Source organism: Sapajus apella, unplaced genomic scaffold (genome assembly GCF_009761245.1).
Source record: "Sapajus apella isolate SASKATOON/1434 unplaced genomic scaffold, GSC_monkey_1.0 scaffold90, whole genome shotgun sequence".
NCBI classification, from domain to species: Eukaryota; Metazoa; Chordata; class Mammalia; order Primates; family Cebidae; genus Sapajus; species Sapajus apella.
The window spans coordinates 5,109,985-5,137,949 of record NW_022437030.1 but is presented as its reverse complement, the minus strand read 5'-3'; the positions used below and the strand labels follow the sequence as shown (position 1 = coordinate 5,137,949).

Genomic DNA, 27,965 nt, shown 5'->3' with positions numbered 1-27,965 from the left:
TTTATCCATCCCTGATTTTCTCTCTTGTTTAACCCAGAAGAAAGAAAAGAAGAGCTGCAATATAAAGGCTGCTCCTAGCATTCATAAAGTTACATGCAAGCAATTATATTTTGCCTGACAAAATATGCCCATATGTACTGTAATGAATTGAATCATTAAAATATGTATAGAATAATAGAAAAAAAGACCAGAAAATAGACACACATCCCACTTTTGCTTTAAGTTAGGTCATTACTAAAAGATGTTGCAGGGCTGAGGATGAGTTTCTGCTTTAGGCAACTCTGTATCACCTCAGGTTGGAGGATCACTTGAAGCCAAGAGTTCAAGACCGGCCTGGGCAACATAGCGAGATCCTGTCTCCAAAAAAATAAACATTAATAAAAATTAAAAATTAGCCAGGCATGCTAGTGAGTGTTTCTCTGGAGGCTGAGTTGGGAGGATCACTTGAATCCAGGAAATCAAGACTACAGTGAGCAATAATCAAGGAACTTCAGCAATTACTTAAAACATTAATGAAAAATGTTAAAAAGGCAGAAAAGAAACATCTAGACTCTGAGTCATCTCTGAAATCAACCAAGAACAACAACAAAGAAAAACAAAAAAAAGAATTTGCTTCTGTGAAATTATAACTAAGACGATGGTCACCAGGTACTTGGAAGAGAAGGAGGGGGAGGGATATCACTGGGGAAATTGATCCTCTACAAGTCTTGAATGAAAGAAATAAAGAGAACCCAGGCCTTGCCAGGGTAGGGGACAGGGACACACACACACACACACACACACACACACGATTTTTTTTTAATATAGAAAATGTTGGAGAGAAGCAAAAAGAATAAATAGAATCAATTACAATGACTATCTTTAGTAAAATTTTTATTTTGCTTCTTCATTTGGCAAAATATGACAATAATTATTTTCTGCAGAAACATTTTAAATATTGCTCAGTCTTCTGTTCTTGTATACACAGAATATTGTTTTTAAATGTTTTGAACATTGCAAACAACAGTTCATAGGCATCTTTATAGTTAAATCTTATTTATATCCCTGGTTATTTCCTTAGCCAAAACTTCTAGAAGTGGCATTGCTGGACTAATAATCTAAGCTATTATCTGTAAGAAGTTCTATTTATATTGTAATCAGCAATGTGTGAGAATTCCCATTCTTCCACAACCTATCGCTGAGTATTAAAAAATTTTAAATGGCATTTAGGTAGAATGATGGTTAATACTGAGTGTCACCTTGATTGGATTGAAGGACACAAAGTATTGATCCTGGGTGTGTCTGTGAGGGTATTACAAGAGAGATTAACATTTGAGTCATTGGGCTGGGAAAGGCAGATCCACCCTTAATCTGGTGGGCACCATCTAATCAGCTGTCAGTGAATATAAACAGGCAGAAAAACTTGAAAAGGGAGACTGGCCTAGCCTCCCAGGCTACATCTTTCTCCTGTGTGGGATGCTTCCTGCCCTCAAACATCCGGACTCCAGGTTCTTCAGTTTTGGGACTTGGACTGGCTCTCCTTGCTCCTCAGCTTGCAGGCAGCCTATTGTGGGAACTTGTGATGGTCTAAGTTAACACTTAATACGCTCCACTTTACACATGTGTCTCCTATTAGCTCTCTCCCTCTACGAGAACCCTAATACCAGTAGGTGAATTATTTGTCATTGTGTTATTTTTCTTTTGTAAATTGTGTTCATCTTTGTCTTGTAAAGTTATGAAAACTTTTTCTATGTTGAGCGTATTGTATATATGTTTGTGTGTGTGTATATATGTATGTATGTATATATATATGTGTATATTTAAATATGTTACTCACTTTGTCCTTTCTTGTTAGGCATAATTTTTGGTATGTTTTGATGGGCAGGCATTTTTAGTATTTCTGTAGTAAACTGAATTCATTTATTTCTTTTATAATTATTGCCTTAGATCTCCTGCCTCCACAATTCAATATTGTGTAAATATCCACCACCATATTCTTAAAAAATAATTATTTCCTTTTTTACATGTATAAGTATATTACATCTAAAATTTTATTATTGGTTTTGACACTTGTAAGTATATTATATCTATGTAAGAGTTTCCTTTTGATACTTATTATTAAACCTCAAATTTATTCTTTCAATTGTATGGCTCAGAGACTACCTTTTCTCTCCTCCCCTAAATGAATAGGCAGTTGCCACAATACCAAAATATTGAATAATACACTACATCTTCCTTTTATTTTAAATGCCAGTTTGATCATATGCAAATTTCTTATATTTACTTGGGAATATTTCTAAGACTTTTGTTCTGTTTCATTACTCCTATGCCACATCACTATAAGATGATCTCACTCTGTTGCCCAGGCTAGAGTGCAACAGGGCGATCTCATTGCAATCTCCACCTCCTGGGTTCAAACAATTCTCCTGCCTCGGCCTCCAGAGTAGCTGGGACTACAGACATGCACCACCATGTCTGGCTAATTTCTGTATTTTTAGTAGAGATGAGGTTTCACCATGTTGACCAGGCTGGCTTTGAACTCCTGGCCTCGAACTCCTGGACTCAAGTGACCCGCCGGCCTCAGCCTCCCAAAGGGCTGGGATTACAGGTGTGAGCCATCGTGCCTAGCTGACTTTATAAGATATTCTAATGGTGGTCGTGAATCTGGAAAAGGTTTCTTTGTCCCCGTTGCAGGGCATGAGACGGGAGTATGGCTCTTTTCTTCAGTGCCCCGCTCCTCAAACCTCTAGGGGAGCATACAGACCGGCAGGCTGTGGGGCTCCCACCCCACAGCAGTGTCTAGAGATGAATATTTACAGCCGAAGCACCAGTGCGGTGGGGCGGAGGGTTGTTACAGGGTACTCTTGTGATTTGCCATCTATAGGCAGCTTGTGTAAACCAGCTCAGTTAGACCTCCTTGTTTATCACAAGGACAGAGGGCTTTCTTTTTTTTTTTTTTTTTTTTTTTTTACCAACTGTGCTTCAGATTCTGCAGACCATGCAGGATTATTGCATAGGTACACACATGACAAGGTGGTTTGCTGCCTCCATCCCCCTGTCACCTATATCTGGCATTTCTCCCCATGTTATCCCTCCCCAACCTCCCCACCCCCTGTTGTCCCTCCCATAGACATCCCTCCCAGCAATAGACCCCAGTGTGTGGTGCTCCTCTCCCTGTAGGACAGAGGGCTTTCTCTGTCCCGGGATCAGATCACACATGGGCTTGGAAAATGAGTGCAAGTGTTTGTTGAGTAGAAGTAGCTCTTAGCAAATGAGGAGCAAGAAGAGAGATGGTTTTCCCCTGGAGTTGGGCCTTTTGGTGGCCTGCCTGGACTGCTCAGGTAAAATTCTGCTTCATTCCTACGGTGTGCTCTCCACAACCAGCTGTTTGCACCTTCTTCTACCCACGTGTCACTCATGACATCCAGCCGCCCATGTATCTTTCCGCTACGGTCTTGGGTTTTTATAGGCCCAGAATGGGGGCGTGGCAGGCCAGCGTAGTCTTGGAAAATGCAACATTTGGGCGGAAGGTAGGAGTACCTGTCTTCACCTAGGTCTGTGAGGGTGGAGCCCTAGCAAGAGACCACGCCTCTCTCTACCCAGTATTTCCCTGCCCCATTTCCCTATCATTTAAAGGGACCCCAGCACTGCTGTATCAGTAGGAGAAATTCTCCCTTTTCTTCCTCTTTTCCTAGCATTCGTGATTATTCTTATGCACCTTTTCTTCCTCCTAAACTCTAAAATTATTTTATGAAGTGAAAAAATCATGAGAAATCACGATTCATTTGTAGTCTAATTTGGGGAGGGTGTAATGATTAGTGTAATTAAATTATCTTTCTGTGGCTCTGGACAAAGGGGGGTGTTCTTCAGAATCATCCATATTGGACAGATGTTTCTTTAAATTAAAAAAAAAAAAAACACAAGCTCTCGGCCCGACCATCTTGTGGGAAGAGCTGAAGCAGGTGCTCTTGGCTCAGCGCGGGCGCTGCCATCCGTGGAGGAACGCGCCGCCGAGCCACCATCATGCCAGGGCACTTACAGGAAGGCTTCGGCTGCGTGGTCACCAGCCGATTCGACCAGTTATTTGACGACGAATCGGACCCCTTCGAGGTGTTGAAGGCAGCGGAGCGCAAGAAAAAAGAAGCCGGCGGGGGCGGCGTTGGGGGCCCGGGGGCCAAGAGCGCAGCTCTGGCCGCGGCACAGACCAGCTCTGGCCGCGGCACAGACCAACTCCAGCGCGGCAGGCAAGCAGCTGCACAGAGTCCCAGAAAAACCGCAAGAACCCCCTGCCCCCCAGCGTTGGCGTGGTTGAAAAGAAAGAGGAGACGCAGCCGCCCGTGGCGCTTAAGAAAGAAGGAATAAGACGCGTTGGAAGAAGACCTGATCAACAACTTCAGGGTGAAGGGAAAATAACTGATAGAAGACCAGAAAGGCTACCACCTCGTGAACGAAGATTTGAAAAGCCACTTGAAGAAAAGGGTGAAGGGGGCGAATTCTCAGTGGATAGACCGATTATTGACCGACGTATTCGAGGCCATGGTGGTCTTGGAAGAGGTCGAGGGGGCCGTGGACGTGGAATGGGCAGAGGAGATGGATTTGATTCTCGTGGCAAACGTCAATTTGATAGGCATAGTGGAAGTGATAGATCTTCTTTTTCACATTACAGTGGCCTGAAGCACGAGGACAAACGTGGAGGTAGCGGATCTCACAACTGGGGAACTGTCAAAGACAAATTAACTGACTTGGATCAATCAAATGTGACTGAGGAAACACCTGAAGGTGAAGAACATCATCCAGTGGCAGACACTGAAAATAAGGAGAATGAAGTTGAAGAGGTAAAAGAGGAGGGTCCAAAAGAGATGACTTTGGATGAGTGGAAGGCTCTTCAAAATAAGGACTGGGCAAAAGTAGAATTTAATACCCGAAAACCAAATGAAGGTGCAGATGGGCAGTGGAAGAAGGGATTTGTTCTTCATAAATCAAAGAGTGAAGAGGCTCATGCTGAAGATTCAGTTATGGACCATCATTTCCGGAAGCCAGCAAATGATATAACGTCACAGCTAGAGATCAATTTTGGAGACCTTGGCCGCCCAGGACGTGGTGGCAGAGGAGGACGAGGTGGACGTGTTCGTGGTGGGCGCCCAAACCGTGGCAGCAGGACCGACAAGTCAAGCACTTCTGCTCCTGATGTGGATGACCTAGAGACATTCCCAGCTCTGGCTTAAGTGGATGCCATAAGACAACCCTGGTTCCTTTGTGAACCCTTCTGTTCAAAGCTTTTGCATGCTTAAAGATTCCAAACGACTATTAAAAAAAAAAAAAATTCTTCTCTTGAATACCTTTTAATGTCAGAGAAACGGTGAATATAGAATTGTTCTAGCTTTAGATTTCTTCCTTTTTACGAACTTTCTTATAGCAAGACATGAGGAAGTAGCAGACACCCACTGGAAAGATTTGTGAAAGAAAATTAAGCTTTACTTAGGAAAGAAAAACTTTAACAGAAAGACCTGGAAAGAGATCCCATTTTGGGCGACAGCTACCTGGACAATACTCTGTTCTTAGGATGTGGCCGTCTGGTCCTTTCCCTTTCTTCTTGCTATGCTCCAAAGAGCAAATGTTTGGCATTTAGGAGTCTTTTTTTTTTTTTTTCTTTTGACTTGAAAAGACATACATCAATGATTTTACCATCGCTTTGAAAACTAATCTTCTAAGGCCAGAGAAGAAACAGTTCTTAGAAAAAAAATTAAATTGTACTTTTTTTAGATTTTATTATTTCGGCTGTTATTTAAGAATGGTGAGAAAGTTTTACAGCCTCGCCGAAAAGCGATGTAGCATTTCTTCCACAACTATCAAAAGTAGTGAATCTATTTAAATCGGAACATGATACTTTCATAATTGTGTGGATGTGCATGGAGAAGAGTGTGGGTAAGTTCGCTTATTTGTAAAAGGAGTGAAAACCTTCCGAGGCACAAATAAAGATGCATCACATATGATATCGTTTTATCCTGTGGTAAAAATCTATTACGAAAAATTATAAAAAATACTGCTGGGAATAAAATGATTGAGAATACAACCTTCATTTTTAAAATCAATTTTTCACCGTTATTTTAGAATAAATCCAATTCACATGCAAAATTCTTCAGCCAGGAGATATGGGTTAGCATTAAACCAAATGCTAAAAGCTCTTACCTTGCATTTTATTTATCCAGTTTAAGAAAACTCAGAAATGTCCAAAAGGTTACATTCTTGATCCTATCATCATAATGTAAGTCTGATGCATTCTTTTTCAAATCGTTTTTTATATTCAACAGGAGGACAGATGGCTTTTAGGTCCTCTCCTGGAATTTCCAGCCCTACTATGGATGTTTCTGTTTGCTCTGTTTTTCTGGATGAGGGTGAGTGTCTGACTGTGTGAAATGTACCTGAACAAAGTGCCAGACATGTCCATCAAGTGATCCTGTTTTCAGTCCATTAATGATGTCTGATACAGTGTTCACAGGATCATCTTGTGTTTTCTTAAATTGAAACTGCCTATGTGGGAGCAAAAGAGAGATTATGCTGAAAACATTTCGGCAACTAATGTGATGGGTTTGTAACTCAAGTAACAAACTGCGCCGATTAGGTTTCTCCACTAAGAGCTGGTTGTGTTAGCCTATCAGATTTCCAGGATTGGGACCGACCACATTAAAAAGAAACAATCTCTACAAGGTTTTGACATCAAATTTTATTTGATAAATATATGGGAGGAAAGGACCCTTCTGTAATTTTCCTCTGGTGTTTACAGGAATCGCTGGTTTTAAAAGTAGAAGAGATATGCAAATAGGAAACACCATGGCTGAATTTGTTTCAGATGTTCTCTGTTTATAGAAATACAAGATTCATTTGTTGTACCTGGTGACTATTAACTGCTCTAATTGTGCTGTAGACTCGTTAACAAGTTTGTTGAAGTTGCACATTATAATTTTAAAGGAGTTAATTGAATACTAATCCAATGCACAGCACAAAAATTATTTGAACCATTCCAAGGAAAGCCGAAAATCCCACCAGCTGCCTTGGTCCTAGTAAATCCCTACCCCTGTGAAACTGAGAAAATGAATATTCAATATTTTTTCCATTTGGGTCTCTTGACATTCTATTGATTCACTTTATTTTCCCAACAATGTTCTGACAGGTTTCCCAATGTGCATTGTGCACATTCTTTGATATTCATCTTGTGATTGCCTTTGAAAATGAGCGCCGTGGCCAACTTTGGGCTAGGGCTTAGAACTCAGGAGCTCCAAGCCCCTCGCATCCCAGAAGCCAGCACATTTATAGAATTTTACTGTATTACCATGCAATCCTCACATCTGGGATAGAGTCAAACATCAGAGGAGGAAGGAAGTTCGAGAGTGCAGGAAACCCAAAATATGTCTGTGAACCAGGTTACTCCTCTGGGGTACTTAGAGTGGGGCCAGGAGAAGTGGGAAATGGCTGAACCTACAGATTGTGATAGTGGGCCAAGTGAGGTGGCTCAACCCTCTAATCCCAGTAATTTGGGAGGACAGGGTAGGAGGATTGTTTGAACCCAGGAGTTTGAAACAAGCCTGGACAACCTGATGAGACTCACATCCCTACAAAAAATACAAAAGTTAGCCCAGCACTGTGGAAGGCACCTGTGGTCTCAGCTACTTGGGAAGCTGAAGTGAGAGGATCATCTGAGCCTAGGAAGGTCAAGGCTTCAGTAAGCTGTAATCACGCCACTGCACTCCAGCCTAGGTGACAGAGCAAAACCTTGTCTCAAAAGAGAGAGAGAGAGAGAGAGAGAGAGAGACAGAGAGAGAGAGAAAAGATTGTGTGTGCTAGGAGAAGAAAGTGAAAGAAAAGCAAATCACTTAGAGATGAAAAAGCAGGAAGTAGAAGCAAATAGATGTGGCAGGAAGGTAGCACTCATTTCAGCAATTTTTGTAAAAGGAATATTCCTTTGGTTGTTAGAGAAGTGGCCTGACTCATACAGAGGAAAGAGAGCACAGGAACAGGTGAATCTCCTGTTGTTGCAGGATCTAAAAGCCAGTTGGTCAATATCATCAGTCTAGGGGGTGCCATTAGCACACAATCATGTGACACAGCCTCTTTCTTTCCATTAAAATGGTGTCATTTGTTAAAAGAGGGGCCTTGCCTCTGTAAAAACTAAATGTTGATCAGAATTCTTCAGAGTAATGAATGGGGTGTGTGGATTTTTCCCAGAGAGCCCCCTGATCAGCAATATGGTCTTCTCCATATGCTGTGTCTAATCATTTTGTAACAGGAGCTTAAGTTTATTCATTTTTGCATTTCTTATCTCCTAGTTCCAAGCAATGCAGATCTTGTACTCTCAATAGTATTTGTAAAATGAATGAATGAAAAGTCCATGGTCTGTAACGCAGAAAATGTCAGTTTGGCTTATCTCTCAAACAGGATTCATTTCTTTTCAGATGATGAGTAGCTATGTTAAGCAACTGCTTGTCTATCTGTGTATAATTGATCTTACTGACTTTAAAGATTAAGTTGCGGATAGATAGATAGATAGATTGATAGAGTGCTACATAGATACACATTCCTTGACACATCTGTGAAACCCAAAATGTGTTTAAATGATGACGTCTTTGGAATTGTATCTTGAAGGTAGGTTATTCTGTTCATTTCTCTAACCATTTTAGCAGCTAACATCTCAGACTTCTCCACAATTTAGGTCCCTGGTTAAATTAAGGAGACTGTTCAATCAAAAAATATCAAGCTGGCTGTTTTGACTGCTTGAGTATTGACTTCGGCAAGAAGGCTGTGAGCTGAAACAAAAACTATCCGATGACAGGGAGAGGCAAGGGGCCTGTCTACCTCCTAGGGCTGCATGCTGACACCTACCATGCCGAAGACAGAAAGCAGAGCCACCAACTACAGCTATCAGTCTCCCTCCCACATAGGTGTCCATGGAGCTTAGTTTGGCCCCAAGGTGTGAGCTCTTAGGCAACATGGGAGCCCGGTAAGGCACACTGATGGTCAGCCTGGCTCTATAAACATGAGAGAAAGATGCTTTCTTGGTGGCCTTGTGCTAGGACCCTCCGCGTTGGGCTTGGGTGGCAGTCTCCTGTAGAGAAACCATTTGCTCCTACAAATCTGGGACGGAAAACTTTTACCACCTACCAAGACTGGTGCCCCTTAGTCTGCGGAGGCTCTGATGGAGTGGGGGAGAATTTTCAACTAAGTCCTTAAAAAAGGGGACAAGGAGGCTATCAAATAAATAAATGTAATATGAGCAGACTTCTTTCATTTGAATTTTTTAAAAAATATCCCTCTGCTAATGACTTGGTGATTTTCACAGTACTAAATGTGCTGACTTAAAAAATCCGTGGGAGGTCAATAATTTTCCCTCTGCCTGTCACTATGCTGATTGTGGTCCCCATGCACCTTAATTACAGCACCTACAGGTGGAGTATTATACAGTGTTTACATTAATCAGAATAGATTTACTGAGAGAAATAAACCTGCTGGCTTCCTTAGAGTTAAGCTTTCATCAGGCAGCTACTGGGCTGACCAGCCTGTGGGTTAGTGCCTGGGCTAGGAGCCCGGACCCCAACCTCACAGCAATAGATGGTCTCAGAGCATCTCTATCCTAAACTGGTATGCTGGTACTTAGCTAATGAATCAATAGAAAGTTCTATTAATAGAAACTGCATTTCAGAATTTTGAAATCAAAGGAGGAAAGTGTATGTGTGCGTGTGTGTGTGTGTGTGTGTGTGTGTGTTTGTAAAGAGAGAGAGGGCAGAAGGAGAGAAGAAAAGAGAGAGATTGTGCAATTGTTAGAGAACTGACTTCATTCTCTATGGCCACAAAGAATAAGAGAAACACGGGTACTTTAGAGGCATACATTGCCTCCCACCCCAAGTCTTATTTTTATACAAAGAAGAAGAATAGAAGAGAAACTCTGTTGGGAAATTTAAGAACGACTAAAGAAGGTACACGTAGCTGTCCAGTTGGGAGGTGGGAAGAGAAGAGGTAGGTTTTGTCGTATGTTTGTTGTTTTCTAATTCATTTTTCTTTTGCATTTTGCATGAGACTTTATAGGATGACGAGAGGCCAACAGCCTCCATTGACCCAGAGGGCCAATATGGGTGAGTAACTAAAGTCACCAGCTCTTTGCTTAATCTCTGTCCTTCACATTCCTCATCCATAAAATGGGCTTAATAGTAGTACTTGTCTCACAAGGTCATTGTGAAGGTTTATTGCAATAATATGCATTAAAGTGCTCACGATAGTGCCTGGCAGTTAGTAGGTGCTCAATTACACTTACCTATTGTTATTGTTATTATGATTATTATTATTTTTTAGAGATGAGGTCTCGATCCGTCATCCAGGCTGGAATGCAGTGATTCAATCATAGCTGACCACAGCCTTGAAAAGTTACCTATTATTGTCAAAAGCCATTGAGAAGGTTGACTATTACAGAGTCAATGAGACTTAGTTTCTAGTTCTGCCTCTACTAGTTAACAGCAATGTGATGTTACTCAAGTTTCTAAACCTCTCTAAGCCTTATTTCACTCATCCATAAAATGCTGATTACAGTACTTGTCAGTGGGCCTGGACAAGAGATACTTTGCACATAGTAAGCCCTCATAAGTATCAGCTATTAGCAACAAATGTGGGAATTTTCTAACCTGTAAGAAATGGACACAGCCCTAAGTGTTTGCCTGATCAAGCTGCGAAGTCACTACCTTTTCCTCAAGATAGATCTTAATTCTTCAGTCATTGAATAGTCAACACCCTCCTCAGCATGCTGGGCCTGGGATTTTAGTTATGTCTAGATTTGGCCAATAGAGTCCTGAGAGTACATCTCCAACCTAGAAAAGGAGCTTGCAAAACTGTAGCATGTACTCGAGAGAGGAGCCCCCAGGTATGTCTCAAAGATGGAGTAGAGCCACAGGAAAATATTTCAATGAAAACAATTTGCATAGCATTTCAGAGCAAAGTTCTTAAACTGGTTCCATTCATGAAATAGACAGAGTACATGAGGATTTTATATTTTGAAAGAATTCATTCATTAGTCTTTGGGAGGCACAGTCCTGTCATTACTGTGAACAGGTGTGTCTGGTCTCCTTGGTGGGCACCACACCCAAGAGGCACAAAAGCTTCTCCTGGCTTGAGGCCACCAACAAAGGCAGCCTGTGCTTCTCCAGCATCTTGGCTCTGGGTTGAGTCTCCTCCTTGAATGGTTTCTCTGCAGGAACTATTTTAAGCTTAAAAAAAAGTCAAAAGAGGAAGAAAAAGAAAGGAAAAGAGGGACACCTCACTTTTCTATCTCTACCTGGCCTCATTTACTGCTCTTTTACATTCATTGTAAAAATCCAGAGTCCAAGTGGAAAATAGAGAGTTCCCAGGCAAAAGAAGATTTTGCTATCTTTTGCCAGAACATTCCTTCTTTCTGTTGCCCGTGACTGCAGCCTTCCCTCGCCAGTAATAATGAGCCTGTCAAATGCTCATGGAGATATGTTGTTAGGCTGGGGCACTTGGAGCGAATTCTAGAAGGTTCAAATCTTCAGAATATTACTTCTTGTTTCGCTGGTCCAGAAAGAGCTGCTCAGACTATAAGACTGGCAGAAAGGAAGGGCACGGTGTAAACACAGGCCTCGTCTCACCTGGAGCCCTTTTTGCCACTTGCAATTATACGGTTTCATTTCAGTGCTTGCAGCTGAAGCTGACCTTTCTTTGCATTACAGCTAGTTTCATTAACACCTTTTCTTTCCTTCCTCGGTGTGAGGTTTTATAATTTGGTTTTGATGACCAGATTGCTGTGGGGCTCACAGGCAGCGTGTAGCACCATCCTGGGCACAGTGGATACTTACAAAAGACTTAGATGCAATTCTTGCTGCTGAATTCCAGTTGGAACTTAAAACATAGATGAGGTTGACAGAGTGAATGTCTGATTTTTAGAAACCTAGTGTTTTAGAATGAAAATGGATTTCAGGACTTAACAAGGAACTAACCCCTCCTTTTAAAAATAATGAAAGTGAGGCTCAGACATCATAAGAGACATGAACAAGGACACTTTGTTATAGTGTAGCCAAAATACAAATACACATTTTTGCCCTGAGATTGGCCACAATACGGAATAACAGTTTTGCCCCCAATCTTGGACAGTCTCAAGATAGGTAACTAATGTTAGTCTTTGAAATGATACATATTAGAATATTTTAAGATTAATCTTTTCATCCAGATAAGATGAAATGGCTTTAGAACTTTTGCTTTAATGGGAAGAGAAGGCTAATTGGCACACTCTTTGCTTGTATCTAAATGTGTGCTTAAGAGTGTGAAATCACTTGGTAGAACAGTCCTTAAAAACAATCATGAACAATGGTCATAGAAAAGGAAGCTGTGGGACTCTGCAGTGAGAAAAGGGTCTCTAGGTAAAGATTCACTTTGCCAGGAAATCTCACAAATTATAAACTAGTGGCATTTCCAGATGAGTGGTATTTTACTTTATGGTTCTTTGAAGCACGTGTGAATCACTCTGATTATATGAAGAACTGGTTTTATGACGTGAGCTTATGTGGTATCTTAGCTCCCAATTGGCTATCCTGGAGGAGGCAAAGACAGTGTGGTTAATCAAGAGAACCTAAACTAAATTGTTAGACCTGATTTCTGACCTTAGTTCTGCCTCCAACCAGCTGTGTAACTGGGCAAATTACTTTGCCTCTGTCAATTTTGGTTTCCTGACTAAAGATTTGTACAAAATGGTCTCTAATAAGTTGCCAGGTTAAGAAGGAAAAAAAAAAAAGGAAGGAAGGAAGGAAAGAAGGAAGGGAGAAGGAAGGGAGGGAACCAAAACCAAAACCAAAAGAACACAGAGGCATCCCTTTACATTTGAATATCATATAAACAATTCATACCTTTTAGTATAAGTATGCTTCATGTAATATCTGGGACGTACTTATACTAAAATCAAACCACTATTCCTTCTTTTTCTGAAATTCAAATGTAACTGGGTGTTCTGTAATTTTTCTGGCAACCCTAGGCCTCAAATTCTATAATTCATGATTCTGACTGTATTTGCTTCTAAAATGAAGGGGAAAGAGAGAGAGGAGAGAGAGAGGAGCAATCCCCTGAAAGCACTCAGCAGCTGATTGCTAGTCTGCAAAAGGACAGCTCATGGCATTAGAGGACCGCTGTTTTAGAAAAGTCCCTTTAGGCTGAGAGGCAGCCTTGGAGGAAACAACACCTTTTCCTGATGGCATAGGCCCCTCCCATGGCTGTCCCGAGAGCCAGACCTCTTTGCTGGTCTAGGGAGCTCTGTCCCCTGAACAGTCTCAATGGCAGGCAGTGCTGTGCTGAGTGCCCTAAGAAAAAGCCTAGTGAAGAAAGATATCTCTTGTCCCTTCCATAAACAAAGACAAATGCAATTAATCCCTGTTGTGAGCCACGAGGCACCCAGAATCAGAGAATCCCCACAAGACTGGCCTAAACAAACCATCCTTAGGTGGAAACCAGGAATGGATCCAGCCTCCCGCTTTCTCCCTAAGTCATATGGAGATGGACAGCACCCACCCCAACCTGTTTGTTACGAGACTGAGTAGGAGTGGGAAGACAGAGCAAGACAGAGAGGAGAGGATGCTGGAAGGCAGTGTTGCAGTCAGTTAGCGTAGTTAGAAGTGGGATGAAAATACCGAGATTTCCAGCACAGCCTTAAAAAATAATTGCAGATAACGCTTTATTCTGTGTTCCAGTGAGGTTCCTCCCTTAAGCATAATGACTGCCTCTTTGGTCCATTTAGTTTGGGTCTTTTGCAATTTATCGGAGATGAGTTCCCTGGAGTCTGGGATCCCATTCAAAGCAGTGTGGACGCATGCATAAGTGTGTTGATTGCATTTCCACAATCCTCAGATTCTGCCTTTGAGAGAGGCTGTCCCTCCACTGATTCCTGGAATGGATGGGCAAACAGAGCCTTAGTGTCTCCAAAAGCACTTCTGAATCCCCTCACCACCACCGCAGGCCGCCAGGAAATGAATTAACCTGGACACCCAGACAGCTGCCATTAACTCGACCTCCCCTCCATAAAGAAGCACACAGAGACAGAGCCCGGAGTGTAAGGAGGATATGGTTAGGGTATGATGTTTAACAGAGAGAAAGAAAAGAGGAGAAACAACTATTTGCTTTACATGCAAATAAACTCGACTTCACCTTTAAAGCTGAAAACCTGTGCCCTTGGCAAGACGTTTGGGGACTGTTCCAGAGATATTAATCTTCCTCCGTTTACATGTTAAATAAGCCTTTGGAAACGGTTTCTCCAGCACTGTGTTTTCTCTCCGACACAATCTCCTTCTCTCTTTCTTTAGTACAGTCAGAACTCCCCAGCAGCGTGAAGCCCTGGGGGCCGAAGGTGGAGGCACCAACACGTGTGGATTTCAGAGCCATCCCCGGTGGCGGGCTGGTGAGGCGGCCGGGCCAGGCCTGCCAGCAGATGGCGCTGTGCCGCACGTTATGGACCCTCGTGTGCCCGGCCGGCGCTGGGAAGGAGACAGACGGCTCAAAGTTTCTAGTGCCATTCCTGGACTGAAACAAATGTTTGTGGAATTAAGTAGTGATTTCCTTTAGTCTGCGCCACTCTCTTACTGGCTGTGTTTTCAGGCCTAGATGTTAACATATGCCACATATTACTTTTTTTTTTTTTTTCCTGGTGAAATCAGGGGTTTCCAAGCACTCAGCCTCATCCTAAGTGTTCATGTCAACTAGCAAAGGTCTGCATTTTCTGATAAAATAACTCATAAAACTTCCATATTAAGAGCTAAAATGGTTTGGAAGACAAAGGAGTGCTGAGAAATGTAAGTAAATAGAGCACCTAAGATTTTGTCTTTCTAAATAAACAAAGCGGGGAGGGGGTGTTCCTTTGCTAGGCTCAAAAATTACGCATGAGAGTGGGCAGGAGGAGATTCCAGGTATTCGGGGGCGGGGGGAAGTGTCTCTGGCTACTGGGGGGAAGTGGGTTGCATTATGTGATTGCTGGAAACAAGGAGGTGCAATGATCATAGATGTAGAATCGTGGAGAAGATTTAGGATCTGTGCGGAACATCCAAGGCACAGCCAGAAGTCTGGGTTTTCAGAACCCGGTTAAACAACAATGGGTTAAGGGTGATGGGAATTTCCAGTGCAATTGCTTCACCATGCCAAGTGGCTCCATTAGTTAGGGTTCAGTATGTATTTAATGTTGCCATAAAATCCGTCTTCTCAAAGTAAACAAGGCAAGTCTGTGTGCATCTCCGACAAGATGTATGAAGCTTTGTTTGGGATAATGGATTTGACATGAGTAAAAACACTGGGGATTAAATGGACCCAGCACGGATAAATATGACTAATTGTCATCTCCTCGCATCAGCGTAAACATCTCCAGCACTGCAGACTAGGGGAGATGCCGGACCAAGGGGTTTTGGGGGCGATTAGTCACTGCAGAATTGATGCACAACTGATTGATAAAGCAGGGATGGAAGGGAAAGTTGAGGGCTTTCCTTCCACATGGAGGTGAATGTCGCGTTTTAGAATTTCCAAGCATTTACTGCTCAAATTGAACTATGAGTCATAGCCCTGAAGAGTGAGTACACAGCTGTTCTGTTGTGTGTGTACAGGGTAACTTTGGGCTTCCTTTACTTAAATGTTCATTAAACTTTTAAAACTGGCAGAATGGCCCAAACATCTTTAACACAAAAGAACAAGATCTGAAATCTTGTCTTGGACTATTTAAAAGTTTTCAGCAAGCGACTCAATTCTTGTTTCTCTTAATGTACATAGAGACAATATTTAACTTTCCTCACCTATGTTACTACTTTATTTTGTAAATATTCCTGTGCAGATTTCCTTTTCTTAGACGATGAACATATATATCTAACACTAAAATACATTTTTTCAAAGTAAGAAATATTCTCAGGCTTTGAAACTTACTCATTTGGAGCAGTAATTATATTTAAGTTCATTAAATAATATGAAGGAGTATATTCATTTACTAACATATGGTTTTTTACATTTGATTCTGTTTTTCTTTCACTTGTTTTCATTTTTTAAGCAAAGTTTAAGACATTTTCTAACCAAATATCATTTATCATATCAACGTATGCTGTTTATACCGTGAACATAGTTAACAAAGTGAAATGAAACTTTAGTTCTATGAAAAACAGTAATGTTTAAGGCTCACCAAATATTACAAACACTGCAAATTCTATCTGTAATATCCAGAAGTTGATTTTGGATCAAAATTTAGAGCTGTCTTTCAAACAGAACCACATTAAATTTAAAATTAGTCAAGGATTACAGTTTGCTATGAAGAATGTCTCCACCTCCAATATGAGCAAATGTCATCAAAGTGAAGGGAGAAAAAAAGAAAAGAAAAGAAAAGATACGATTGTTTTGACACAAGTGAGAGAAGCTTAGTGTCGCTTCATTTTTAACCTCATTTCAAATTATCTTTTAACCACCCTGATATTTCTGCATGGAGATAATCACATCTCATCAGCCTTCTCAAAACCCGGCAGCTACACACCCGGAGCTAATGCTTCTTGTTAAATCATATTGCTAAACAAATTGTTACAGCTCCCGCAGCTGACTGATGGAAATCAGCTTTGCTGGACGGCCTCTTTTTCTTTTCTTTCCATCATTCAATTTTATTTTCTTTCCTTGGGTAATTTTAATCCTCCAGAAGATGTTTGATTGTTTTTCCTAGAGAGGTTGGACATGAGTTTTAAAAATGTGAAAGCAAATCTGCCCTTTGGGTGATGAAGATAGAGACCTGTTGAAATGCTCCTGGGAAAATAAGCGCATGGTTTCACACCCACGTTTAATAGAAGAAAATCTTTCTCAAGAAAAACAATGAAATGTGGGGACTTCAGGAGAAGAAAATTACCCGGGTTATAAACATCCACAGTCAATTATTCCTAACATCATTCAGGAATTCACATATTGTTGAGGTTTAACAAACACAGCAAGGAAACTGGGCTTATTTATTTTAGCAGTTTTGCATCTGCAGATGTAAAAATCAAAAGCTCCCTGCTTAACATTTGAAAAACTCCTATGTAAATGACTGACCGCCTTATCTTGACACAATTTGCCTTAACTTCACTTCCTCTCACTTCGTCATTTGATTTGTATGGTTTCCAAATCAGAGCGACTATCATCTATTAGTCCCCCTGGTGACAGAGGGCAGGGTGCTGTTGTATTGGAGTTAATAAAGCAGAAACACAAGCCTAATTACTGGGGAGATAAGCCATGCTGGCAAGGATTCTGTCCTCCAGGTCTGGACCTATCTGCACCCAGACATTTTGGAGTGAGTCTGAGTGCACAAGAACAGATACAGCGGCAGACTGGGCTGCATTTGTTTTCGTATTAGAGGTACCCATACATTTCAGGAATCACTTTCCCTGGAAGATGCGGTGGTAAACTGCATCTACAGGAGGAAACAAGTGTGTATTATGAGTCAAATGAGATAATGGGGGCAAAGGTGTGTCATAACTTCAAGGGGGCAAACAAATAGAAACTGACATTTTTGTTAGAAGAGCATGGATGTGTATTTAAATGTAGTCTACAGGCGTATGCATTAAATAGCGCCTTGCTGAGTGTGTGTGTGTTTGTGTGTGTGTGAGAGAGAGACAGAGAGAGAGAGAGAGAGGAAGAGAGAGAGAGGTTGCCTTTCTGATGCCAGTAGTCACATATGCAATGGAATGTATCGCTGTGGAAAAATTAAAATACACCTAGATAAGTACTTACGGAAATACACACATCTGTGTATATATATATAGTATAATGTATAATAGTATCATACTATACATAGCATAATGATGCAAAACTTTTATAGCTTAAACCTGATTGAAATTTGGTTTTTTGATTATTCACAAGTCCATGTTGTGTTTTTGTATGTTTATACTATGTGCATATGACTATATCAAATCTATGTAAATTGCATACACATATTGAGAAATTTCACCATCATATATGCTTTTTCATATGTATTTATGAAAGACTCCAAGCCTGTCATTAGTACTGCTGCTCTCCCCAATGTCCTCCTTCCCAAGTAAACAAACAAAAAAGCCTACCTGTGTGGTTAAAATCACTAATATCTAAGAGATATTCGTAAAAGAAGAAAAAAAGATACTGTTTCTGCCTCCTGATTTGGAGGATTACTATTATCGATGGATACTGTAGCAAAAATGGAAAACTGTGTTTGGAGAGGTGAATCTATTAACACAGCTTTGTCCAACGAATATTAAAATTGCAAAGAAATTTGCCCATTTGACAATGGCTAATGAACTTAAGTATGCAGAATGAACTTTAATAATTAAGGAAATTGTGCAATTAAAATGAAAGCAGCTGAAAATTACAAATAAATTTAACTCTCTGGCTTGGCAAGCATATTACTGCTTCCAGTATCCAACCAGGTTGTGTGGGTATCAAGAACGTCTGGAAAGTTTCAAGTGACTGTCCATTTCATTGTGATGGCTTACCATAAATATATTGACCTCGTTTTGTTTTGTTTTGTTTTAACAGAAAAGACCACTAATAATGCTTTCCATGATATGTTTCTGAATTGCCATGTGGTTGGAATTATACAAAAAGTCTCATTGGCAGGGTGTGTTTTAATTTTGATTTGAGGTTTATGATCCTATCTGTGTCTATTTTAAATTTAAGTGGATTACATTCAGCAAAGATGTTTTTACTACCCTGGCTAGGCTGTCTCATACTATTAGGCTTTATATGTTCAGCTTCTACAAATCTGTTAATACATAAAACCATAAGAAGCCTCTTATGTTCAAACCAGGTTAGACCGAAGACATCAGATTAATATTTGTTAATATAGAAGGGCTCTTAATCAGATTTGCTTATTTCATAACAGAATGTTTCTGCAATTATCATAATTGTTGTGCTAAATATGTTTGTCTTTGTATCTGGCTTTGGGCATAATCTTCTCTCTTGAAAGCCACTCAATGTGGGACTTAAGATTCCTGCACAAAACCCAATTAATATTAAGATGACAAGCCCCGATGAGCTCCCAAAGAGGCAACAGCTGAACAGACTCTAACATTCTTAAGTACAGATACTTGAGTGATCAAGTACATCTGAGGGAGACACACAATTCAATAATCCCTTTCTCAAGAAAGTCAAGAGCCCTGTGAGATGCGCAGGAAATCAAAGGAACACATCAGAAAGAAAATGACGGGTCTGGTCCTGTAGCGTCTCTATTAAAATGCAAAAGTTATGGATTTTTTTCGGGGTGATGGGAACCTTTTCTGTTTTCATTGATTTCTTTTTATAGCTTGATGATTTCTCTGAGATTATCTTAAAAGCTTAAAGAAAAAAGGGGCTTCATCAAAAGATATCTTACATGACAGGAGCATAGATAGTTTTGGTAAACATGATGTGGCCAAGGTGAGGCGTAGTCCAGAGAGAAAGAGATCCCACTCAGTCCTCAGCCCGGGGAAAGGCTGCCGCCTTGACGGCAGCATGAAATTGTGCAGCCACATTGGATGCAATTGGAAAATCCACCCTGCTGGGTCCTGGGCCTGATAGGAGGGACTGAGTGGCAGGCCGGTGCTACCTGGGCCTTCCCCAGAGACAGAGTTCTAAAGAGCCATATTCACAAATGTATTTCCATTTTCATTGTATAAAGCAATTGCCTTTCTGTCTTGACCCCCAATTTCCTGGGCTCGTGACTCCTTGGATTTACAGCTAAATTCACTGTCCGGAGGTGACATCCTAATCCATTGATTTGTAATCAGAAATTAGTTTCCTGCCACTTTAAAAGTGAGGCACTAAGGGGCAGTAAAAACAAGGCTGTCGGAGCTAAGTGGAGCTACAGCCCAGGCTCCGGGCCATGATACACTACCTTTCCAATGTATTTATTACATTAAAAAACCTCGGTAGTGCACTTTAAATGGCTGGTGACACTGTCTTAGGTGACTTATTGCTCTGTGAAATCAGTTTTGTAGAAACTCTTTCACATATGCCAAAAATTAAAACCACGAAAAAAAAATACACACATACAAAACAGCAGGCCAGTGTGTATGCATTACAATGTATCAGTACCAGTCCATGCAGTTTCTGCCACTTCTGTGCCCAGCATATCAGTGGCAGGAAGCCCCCGCACTGGGCACGGAGCCTCCCTAGAGCTGACGTGACTCAAAGTGAAACCAACCAACATGGCCCCTGCTAGTGGCCTGGATAAATCTGGAGGAAGCCTTAAAGGCACCTGCCCAATGCTGGGGTCTTTCACAGGTGAAGAAGGACGAGTATACATGATTGAGTGTCTCCCATATGCACACACACATCTGCACACCTCCCATGTGAACCACCTGGACAGGTTTTTTAGACCTCCCCTTTGTAGAAAACAACCGAGAATGGGGCTAATGATCATCAAAACTACCGAGTCTGGGGTAGATTTAGATTTCCCCAACCTCTCCTGACATTTTCTAAGATGTAAGTGCTAGAGAGTTACTGAGAAACTGCTTTTATAGATTCCTCTTGGAAACAAGAAACACATCCTACACAAATCCAGCTCCTGGCTGGCCTGAGAGTCCCTGTTTCCTTATCCTGCTTGTCACAACAAGGCAAGATTCCACCCTCACCCTGGGAATGATCTAGGAGCAGTGCACTGTTGCATCAAAATAGACTCTTTGCCACACAGGCCTGGACAATCCCACTCACAGAGTGAATTGCCCCAAATTGTGAGATATCTGAAACAAAATGTGTCCCTGTTGCCTTCTGGGGTTCCTAATTAATATTCAAAAGACTCAAAGAGGAAAAATGGATACCTAAATCATACATATGTATATGCCTTTTAAGCTTTATTATAAAGGCAAAATAACCCCTTACTTGGTTAAAATCCAACTTGAGTCAACATACAAAGGTGACTGCACTGTAATCCTAGACATATCTGCATTATGTAGGCATGCTACCGCGCCACCAGAATCTCTCAATAGTAATTATTATGCCAAGCACCCTGTTGGCACAATTACACTAAAGCTCTAATTAGTAGCGGTAAGATTAGAACCCCTACATGTTAAATCTGTAGAAGCAACGCTGAGTGAAGGATTTAAAACAGTTTCAAAACATTGTATTGTCTTTATTACAGTCTTTATACTTCAGTAAAGAAGGGTTTTCTATAAAATGCACTTAAAATAATCTGGTCCTGTCACTAAAAATAGGAAAGATAAGGTAATTGCAGTCAAACCTAGTGAGTCGGCTTGCTACCTAGGTGAATTAAATCGAAAATGACAAATCTAGTGAACTCCAGTGGGAGATACATACTTCCTCCCTGCTGGACACATTGGGATTTTTCCTACCATCAGCCCGAGGAATGCACAGGGGCCATACTCGTCACCAGCCTGCCTTCCCGGCTTGGCTTTTTCATTACCTTGGAGATAGAAGCCGGGAGGCAGGTCAGTTGCCTCAAGAGCGGATCTTCCTCTCCAATCTGATTTCAGCACTGGGAGATTTACCAGTCTCCTTAGTGACAGCGACACCCACATCGAAAACAACGCAGAATACTTCCCTCCTGAGACACCAGGCGCAGCAGGCAGCCTAGCTACCTGCTGGGTATGAAGCTGAAAGTCTGGGTCCCAGAGCTGAGGCCCACAGGGGAAGGGGAGCCCTGGGGCTGAGGAGCTCACCTCTCACTGCAGAGGTCTCAGACAAGCTAAGAGTAGGCTGGGGAGGGGGTGGGGCTGCAGCAAACACCTGAGCATTTGGGGAAAGCAAAAGGGCCATAGGGAGTTAGGATCTCACTCAAAGAGAGGAGAAAAGCAGGCGTCGCTCACCAAATGCCAGGTTTGTTTGGGTTGGGGAATCTTTTGATTGGATTTTCCCTTGAAACTGAGTAGTCACAACTTCGTAAAATGTTTTAAGGGAGAAAACCTAGAAGCTCAAGGGGAGAGAAAGAAACAAAGTCATTTCATCTGCCTGGTAGTTTCCCACTCCCTGCTTCTAATCCCCCAGCACCTTCCAGAAATGAATGTGTCTTGATCCACAGCAAAGACTAGCAGTTGAGGAATTCCAGACCAGGGCAGGAAGCGTCTTCTCTGTGTCCTGTTTCATGTCCACTGTGTGTGTGCCCACCCTACCCCAGTTACCTACAAAATACCTGCTCCGGTCAACTCATCACGTTTCTAAGTGAAAAAACAAAGTCCTGGGCACTTGAAGGTATCATGATGGCTACGGAATCTGGTGCAAATGAAGTCGGAGTTGAAATGTACACTTCAGCCACCCTGTGGGCAGCCCTTGGCCTTCCTAGTTTCAGTATTACTAGTTTGACTACGTGACATTAAAAACTCTGAAGTAATCTGTCCATAAACATCTAGAGAATAGGTAAATGTTCGAAATTTTTGCCTGGGCTTTTTCCATTGAAACAAATGCATTATTTATTTTGCTTCTGAAATGCTAAAGCCTGGCAATCTCTAAGAGGAAAATAGGAGACAAAACTCCCAAAATGTTATCTGTGGTTCTATATTAGCATCACTAAGCAGCGTTTCTTCTCCATCCGCCAACAAATTTCCCATAATTACAGTGATACACAGTGAGGGTATATTTATATACCACACATATATAGACTTTAGAAATGGGTAGCCTAAAAGCTATAAAACTGTCTACAAGAATGTACAGTGATAAGAGGGCAGAAGTCGCAGGACAGCCTCTGAATCTTAATAATTGTGTGTATTCAGCCATTTGTTATAGCTAGAGTGCTATTTACTGTAAAAATGAAGAACGGGAGAGTATGACACTTTCTGGCTTCTATATTTTATGTCGGCTTCTCTTTCATAGCCCCAGACTGGAGGAAGGAAGTCAAAACATCCCTCTGCCTCATAGGTTATCTAATTGCTGTCATAATTCCTTTATTTATACGCATGTATGTTTTATCTACAAAAGATACCCACATGAGAGCTGATCTTTCTGCAACTGTTACAGAACTATTAAATGTATATTAGTATGGTCATTTTTATTTAATGGAAACAAATAACAGTTAATCTTATTGGAAGGGTTAAGTGGCTTTACTTGGTAAAGGGCAAATCCCTTTGGATGCTTTCTTTTTTAAAGAATGGCTGCAATTGCTGACAGATGGTCTTTGTCTGAACGTAGCTGAGGACAGATACAGTTTCTTTTTACACATTTATGAAAGTTGTAGATGTAGATGCTTGGTAATATGCTGTGGCCTAGGACAAAGAGCAAGCTTGGTGGACAGAGAGGATTAGATTTCAGATCAGTGACAGATGGCTGGCTTAGCAGAGTCAGATAAAATTAAAAGAGGGGGGCTGTGGGTGAAAAGAAACCACTTTCCATGTAAAAGTTGCATCTTTTAAGACAATGGCAGCATGCAACATCTATCTTTCTTTCCAACCTGGTGTTCGGTTCCTGGGTTTAAATTTCTGCTTCAAATACGCATTTCATTTTTGCCTTTGCAGAAGAAATGGATTATTCTTTGTTGATGGAGCTTATCTAAGGGAAACTAAGAAACAACACAATTAGCAATTTGTTTTTCAACTTGGCCAACAAAGAATACTTCCACTTGCAAAACTACACAGGTTAGCTGCATGTGGGGCCTTACCCACACCACTCCTCCCCATCTTGAACAGATTTTTATAAGCCCAATGGTAAAATCCACATTTTTGCTTATTCCGTATGCACCATTTAAACTTATCACATCACTATAACATTCATCAAATAACCATACAACATATTTAGTGTTAATTTGTCACACTGAAATTATTCATATGTGTCTTGAGTAAGTCCGATAATATTTATGGGTTATGCCATTCCATGTTTTCTGGCAATGCAGTTTGCTAGATTTCATAGATTTACTGTGTCTGCTTTTTTATGACTGACATAGCAATAACCAGATTGCAAAGATATTTATGTTGTTTGTGGCTTAGCAAGATAATTAAAGGATATAAATTAATCAAGTGCAATTAATTAGAAACTTTATGTTCGCAGCAGTCCTTCTTTGCATGTATAATTTATATTTATTGATTTCCTGGCTTTCATTAGCCTATGAGATAACAGCAAAAAATGCATTAGAGAAGAAAATGTACAATTAGCGTGAGAGTGAACCTTGGCATAATGGATAGATCAGCACATGTTTGGGGCAAATATAAAGCTTTGTTAACTGTCATAAGCAGTTACAATTGATGAGTGGTATTTCACTACATATCTTTCAGCTGATTAACGGCGTTTTTAAAGAGTCCCCTTAATGGGAAGCTGATAGGTTGGCTAAATTTACATTTTAATCAGAGTATTTATGATGGAGGCAGCCCTAGAAATTCATTGGCAGAGGGCAGGAGATGTTCCCTGAAAGACCGGGGTAGGGAGGAGGCTGTAGAGGGGGTCCACTCACCTACTCCTTCCCATGTTATTTGCCCAAAAGTGTCTGGGGTAGGGAAGGGCAAGAACCCTAATGGCCTCCTCATAACTGACCCCTTTCTGATTAATCTTCAGGAGAGAGGGCCAGATGTGTGAGACGCCAGGAGAAGGAAGCCCTGATCACACTCCATGTGCAGTGGATCCCAAGCAGTTTCACTGAGGATTCCACCTAGGAGGGAGAGATACCTTGTCCTGAGGACGGACAGTGCCCTATGTGAATCTGCTTCTCCTAGTTCCTAACTGGGTTGGGAGCCAAAGCAACAAGCTCTGAAAACATCACACAAGAGGCCACAGCGCCAGGGCCAGAGGGCTACCTATTCATGGCTGTAGCTCAGAGGTGCCATTTTGAACCTAGAGACAGGGCCCCCTCATGAATTGTGAGCCATTAAACGTCAGGTTCGTTCAAGCCCAAACAGAAGTTAGGTTGTGGGACAGATAAAAATTTTCAAAAGGAGTAAAAAGTAGATCTTCATGTAATCATCGCTTCTTTCTTCAAAATAGGCTGAGGCAGTTCTCTGGAATTCCCAGAGAAGACTAAAGCGGAATCTTCTATTACCCTTCTGAGCGATTATACGCCCAGGAGTCTTCCAGAGGGAACACCAGGTATCTGTGAAATATGTATCTGTTTCTATATCATGGGGCCTGCTAGGGCAGATAGGGTGTCTTTGTTGGATAAAGGAGACTCCCCAAGATGTTATCATGCCAGCACATAAGAAAAAAACATCAAGTTTGGACAATTAGTGAGGCCGCAGCATGGGATTCACATCTAGCTGGTGAAGTGGCCCTTACTGGGCATCTCAGTAGGAGAGGACCTATTTCTTGCTGTCCCCACATGGAGATGAGACAATAGGGCTGGGCAGCCATGTTCTGTGCTTAGTGGCAATTCTCAACATGGTCCTTATACTAAAGAATGCCAGGAGGCCCTCTTTCTGGAAAGAAAAACATAAGAGGGTGATCATTCCTGATTCAGAGACAAACCAGAGAGAACCTTAGTTCAGAAAATAAACAAAATGAACACAGGGAGACTGGGGGTCTGGACTTTTTTCCAGCAAGGACAGAAACCATTGTCTTCAGTCTTACCAAATCCCTTTTTCTCTTCCTTTCATTTTGGTTCCTGTGTAGTCTGAGTGTTCAAAACCCCTTCTCCTATTTCCTGGTGGAATCCCATAAGTGTGGATTGAATATTAACAGAATCTTCCATATTTCTTCTTGCCTGGGGCAATAAGAGTTGAATTATGTACACCAAAGTCTGGCTACAAATAAGAAACTATTTTTCATTTATCTCGATGAAAAGAAATCCTTACTAGAACCTAAACAGAAGAAATGAGCAAATATGAGATTAATAAAAGTGAAGGAGGATACAGTTTCTGCTTCATGTGGTGATAAGCCCTTTTTTTCTTTTCATACTAATTATTATTATCATTATTAGTATTATTTTACCCCTCAATTGCCTTAGGATGTTATCCAAGAGGAAGAGCTTTATCGGCTGGTGAAAGCTTCACAGTATTATTTATTTCATGTAATAAAATGTATGTAATGATCATGATTAATGTTTGTTTGTTGGTGTATCATTGTGTTTCCCTTCCAGTCTCAGTGTGATACTGGTTTAATTAAACTTGGGAGAGGGTGGGTGTGGGCTTGGGTGACAAGCTTCAGAACTTTATACAACAATGGAGTCTGGATTTTGTTGCATTCACATACCGACTGAGATGAAGATGTCCTTATAAATGACTGATTCTGTTTGTTCTTATAAAGGAAAGTCCATTCTCCATTCTTTATTGTGTAATTTACAGATAAATTTGTTGTGCTTCAGACCAAATGCTTTTATGTACAGAAATTGCAATGACAGTAGAAATTATGGTAATTGAAGAGTGCTCTATTTTAGGTTTTTCTCTGATCACATGAAGTGATCATCAGCGTCTTTCGTGGCCATAATCATGCCCCAGATTCCACATTATTTTTTATTAGTTTGTTATTCAGATTAAGCATTTGTTCAGGGAAGAGAAGGGCTGAGAGAGAAAAGCAAAATATTGTCTTTGCTGATTGATCCCCCCCCCCAAGGAAAAATTAGATAGGTCTAGTTGGAGGAATTTTTTTTTTCTTGCATTTCAATGCATCCAAAATCAGTTTGCAAAGACTCCTATTACATAATTTCTTCAACTTCTTGGGAAAATCAAATGTGGATCCTAAATGAATGCCATAGAGCTTTTAAATAACTGAATATATTTTAAAAGTTTTGACAGTATAGTTTGGATGTGCCTTATCTGAATAACATTTTAGCACTTCACAGTTTACAAAGCACATAAACACCTACTATCTTGTTTTAACATTATAGTCTTTGGTGGAGCCAGGGCACAACAATGTTTTACATAGCATACATATCATACCATGATATACATATGATGCTATGTCTATTTTTCTGCAACTTGCTTTTCTCCCTTCAATAACATATTGTGGATATTCTTTGCGTCAGTATGTGAAAATTTGGCCTCACTGGAGACATTTAGGGTGCCTTCAGGTTTTTCTTATTATAATAATGCCGAATTAACTTGTGAATGCCTATGTATTCATGCATACATGTATACATACATATATACATATACATAACGTGTGTGCATATGTGTATGTGTGTGTGTGATAAAGAGTCAGGTAGAGAGAAAGAAAGAGAAGGTTATAAAAGTTTTTAGGCAAGGTAGAGTGTTTTGGATCAGAATATATATAATTCAAATTTTTGATAAAGTCTGCTAAATCCTACAAAGAGATTCTGCCAATTTATAACCTGCAACAATATACACAGGGCTCATTTTCCCATTCTTCTAGCTCTGGATAATATCAATCTTTAATTTTTGCCAACTTAAAAAAATAGTATTTTATTATTTCATTTGTGTTCTCCCAATTAGTAATGGCTAATAGAGTACCTTTTTGTAAGTTTATTAGTCACTCATATTTCTCTTTCATAGCACTTCCTGTTTATGTTATTTGCAAATGTTGATTTTCAGTTGTTTATCATTTTCTTTTTAATTTGTAGAACTTTCATTAATACTAACTCCTTAGTGATTAAATACATCTTGGTCTTTCATTTGAGTTTTTTGTTTACAAGGTCCTAAGAAAGTTTTTTTTTCTTTTAAAAATATTAATGTTGTTAAATAAGAATAGGGGTTTTGTGATGAAGAAAGGAAATTCAGAAGGAAAAATGACTTGCCCAAATTTATTCTGCCTTTAATTGGGAAAACCAAGATTTAAACCCAGATGTGTTTTTTTTTAACCCTGTACCATTTCTCTATGGATGTTATCATGGCCTTAGTTGTAAATATGCACCTGAAAAGTGAATGTGGTTACAGATTTCTGTTTTAATTACTGGGCCTTTCAGCATCTGCTTGGTCATCTCCAACTCCCCTTAAAGGAAGTTTTCTACCCATCCTTCAAAACTTATCTCCTGTCACACACGTATAAAGCATTCCCAGATATTCTTAAGTCGGCCTTTTCCTGTTCCACTGTTACGTGGCGGTGGTATGAGCCTCCAGGGCAGCACCTATCAAAGTCTCCTTTGTGAGGCAGGTTTTCACGTCATGGCTCCCTCCTGCTCTAGAGAGTGAACT

The 27,965-nt window shown here is 40.7% G+C and overlaps 1 long non-coding RNA gene and 1 pseudogene across 2 annotated transcripts; one reads left to right on the top strand and one right to left on the bottom strand.

Moving 5' to 3' along the window:
• Nucleotides 1-3,987: 3,987 nt before the first annotated feature.
• On the top strand, nucleotides 3,988-5,292 carry LOC116534931 (annotated as a pseudogene). The gene has a single exon (XR_004261954.1). The product of XR_004261954.1 is annotated as a plasminogen activator inhibitor 1 RNA-binding protein pseudogene (transcript).
• A 46-nt stretch (nucleotides 5,293-5,338) lies between these two features.
• On the bottom strand, nucleotides 5,339-14,278 carry LOC116534930. The gene is made up of 3 exons (XR_004261953.1): nucleotides 14,164-14,278; nucleotides 6,402-6,510; nucleotides 5,339-5,709 (listed from the first exon to the last, which is right to left on the bottom strand). It is a non-coding gene; the product is annotated as an uncharacterized LOC116534930 (long non-coding RNA).
• Nucleotides 14,279-27,965: the final 13,687 nt, after the last annotated feature.